The sequence below is a fragment of the Desmodus rotundus genome, chromosome X (assembly GCF_022682495.2).
Source record: "Desmodus rotundus isolate HL8 chromosome X, HLdesRot8A.1, whole genome shotgun sequence".
NCBI classification, from domain to species: domain Eukaryota; kingdom Metazoa; phylum Chordata; class Mammalia; order Chiroptera; family Phyllostomidae; genus Desmodus; species Desmodus rotundus.
Window position 1 is genome coordinate 16,250,382 of NC_071400.1, and position 3,327 is coordinate 16,253,708.

Here is a 3,327-nt window from a genome sequence, read left to right on the forward strand (position 1 = left end):
GGCAAAAAGTAAACAGGTTTACTACATTTTGGAAATAAAAATGACAGGAGTTGTTGATGAACAGGATGCAAAGGGTGAAGTTTGAAAAAGAAGTATGAAGCATCTCTTCCAGTGCATGGGCCTCAGTAGGTAGTTAGAACTGGTTAGGACATGAACATGGGGAACCCTGGAAACTCAAAATTGCAGTTTGGGCTACTCTTAAATTAAGAGATGTTTGTAGACTAAGGGGCTATCAAATTTCATCTCTGTGAGAAAGCATCTAGGGTGAATTTCAGTCCAACTAGCTTAGCTCACCCTTCTTAATCAATGTTTAACCAGTGAATTTATTAAGAATTATTGACAGAAAGTGTACTGTGTGGCCAGCAGTGCCCATGATCAATGTAGGGGCAAAATACAACCTTGAAAAAGTAAACCAGGGCTATTCTAATGGTCATTTACTAATGAGCATTTCTATTTGCAGTATACAACCTGAAAGAACAAGACAGTTAGCACTGATATTCTGGATTAAGTGGCATAGCTCTTGATGAGAAAAAAATATTTGTAAAATAATATGTAAATTACACAAATCTTTTAGTAGACCTAAAACTAAGTTGGATGTGGGTTGAGCATCAGGAATCAGGGAAAATGTCTAAATAACATGGTATGTAAAATAGACAAGATATGTTATGTTTAAAATTTTTACATATTTACTTTTAGAGAGTACAAGGGAGAAAGAGAGAGAGAAACATCAGTGTGTGAGAGATACATCAATCGGTTGCTTCTCATACGCCCCCAACTGGGGACCTGGCCCACAACACAGGAATGTGCCCTGACTGGGAATCAAACCAGCGACCTTTTGGTTCACAGGCCACTACTCAATCCACTGAGGCACAACAGCCAGGGTAACAAAGTATGTTATGTTTAAAGCACTAAACTAAGAATTAGTTACAGTACCAATTCTGTCACAAATTCACTTTTTGACCTTAGACAAAAGTCCCTGTGTTTTCAGGGCCATAGTTTCTGCATTTACAAAATGAGAGGATTGGATTAAATGATTTCTAAGATTTGTTTGATTTAAACCCTTTGTGAGTCTGTATCAGAAAAAGTTGAACTGGAAATCTCAAGGCCAGGGATGTAATTAGGTTACTATAACACATTCTTCTTAAGCAATAAGAAGAAGAAAAACATTCAACACAAAATGATTTCTTAAAATTACACATTAGCAAGGCACAAAAGAGTTACAAACATGAAAACTAAAAGTTGTAGAGTCAACATCCAGAAAAAAGAAATTTATAGTATAAGAGAATAAGAGTTTTTCAGTGTTTCTACAGCATAATCAGGAGAGAGTTATCATCCTAGGCACAGTTTTAGTTGTTTAGACAGAAATATACCACAGTGAAGAATTTGGAGTCTTTAGGACCCCAGAGCTTGTTGGAAACATCCTAGAAACTCAATTTTGCTTTTCCTTTGCTGTAATTCCCTGCTTAAGAAGATTCTGAGTGGTGGATTACATTAGCAAGTGGGGTGCCTATCACACAACTGGTCTCATTTCCTCAGCCTAGGGCCCACTCTCATTGTTATTGTGCCAAGACACTAATATACTTTGGCTTTTCCAGTTTGTCAGGTGCACGTGAACAGCATATTCTCCTCCTCACTCCAGTCTACACATTCCTATGGCAGTGAATTTCTATAATGTTTCAAACTGGGAGAAAAACACATTATATAATAGTAAAAACTGACATGCAATTTAATCCTCAAAATAGAAAAAGCATTTAGCAGACATCATTAATTCATACCACATTCCTATGAAGTAAGCGTCATCCTCATTTTTTAGGTGATAAATCAGAACTTGCCCTATAGGAGTAGAAAAGTCTTAGTGCACGAAATTGACCTCAAAATACTGTTCTTTCTTAAATTTCATGCTTCTTAGTAGAAAGCAGCTAAATTCTCAGAACTCTTTTCATGTTTACAAGTAGTTTACCTGTTTTATGGGGATCACCACCATTTGTCAAATACACAGACTGATTATTAAAAATGCAAATAGGAGGAGCACTTTGGTGTCTAACCTCTGCAATTTAAAATTCTAAAGTATTTAGAGAGCAACACTGGGAATTATACTACACTAATAGTAAACTGACTGTGAAGATATTATTAGAAAAATAATTCTAGAGTATAGCTTCAAAATGTCTTTATGTCAGCAGCTTCAGCATTGCATCTGAACACAATGTTTTATTATCAGAAGTTGAGGGATTTGGTTCAGCTACAACAAAAAGTGATAAAATAAAAAACAATTAAATAACATGGAGGAGGAGTTGCCTGGAAACATCTTGTTTAAACTGTGCAGTAAACATGTGGTTTCTAATTCTCTTGGTCACTGCACTTCCTCTAAAAGAATGAGAAGCCCTTGTTCCTCAGTTCCCTGGTCCCAAACATGAACTTTGTCCCATTTCTGGAGTCAGCTGGGGCCTTGATTCTTTTACAGAAAGAAGAAAATAAAGACAAAGAAATAAAAAAATTCTTAAGATTTGGTTTGCTTTCCCTTTTTTAAATTTGAATGCAGAAAAGTATACACAAAGGAAAATAAACTATCTGATAATTTGACATCTGAGCTCTGGGACCAAGATTTTTAAATTGGGTAAGCTGGCCTGAAAGTACACAGACTAATGAAAGGTGGCCAATCCCAGAAAAAGCCAAACCAGAAGTTGAGCCCTGGGGAGTAATTAAACTGGGAAAAGACTAAAAATGCTTCTCCTAGAAAGAAATGGAAACACAAAAGTATAATCTCTCTCCAAACAAACTGATCAACTCTCATGAATAGTGAATGCCCTGTATGATAATTCTGTTTTCCAATTGTTCCAATTTTCCTTAGTTCATTTTAAAGGAAAAGTTCAAAGTCTACATTCTGTTGCTGTCAGACACACTTTTCACACCTTGAAGAAAGGGAATTCAAAATTGGTTTTGAAGTGTCTTGCAGACTGAAACTTTTTTTAACCACTTTAGTCTGTTCCTTTTTAACAATTAGCTACTTATTTAGGAGTGTGTGGGGAAAGGAGAACAGTACCCCCCACGGAAAATAAAATTGTGCTTCCACTTTTGAGGCTTTTAAGCTACATTCAATAGGCATGTCAAAAGACCTATTTGAAAGAATAGATTTTTTTCTGTGCCCCAGGTCAAATTCATAAAAAATTATATTGATCCATCTTCAGGAACTGTTCTAAACCCCCTGAGAGAGCTGCATCTACTTTAGCAATTAAACAAACTCTGGATGGAAATATATAATATTGATATATAGATAGATGTTAAGTTATCAAAGCTTATAGCTTTCTTTTTTTAGACTAATTCCTAATC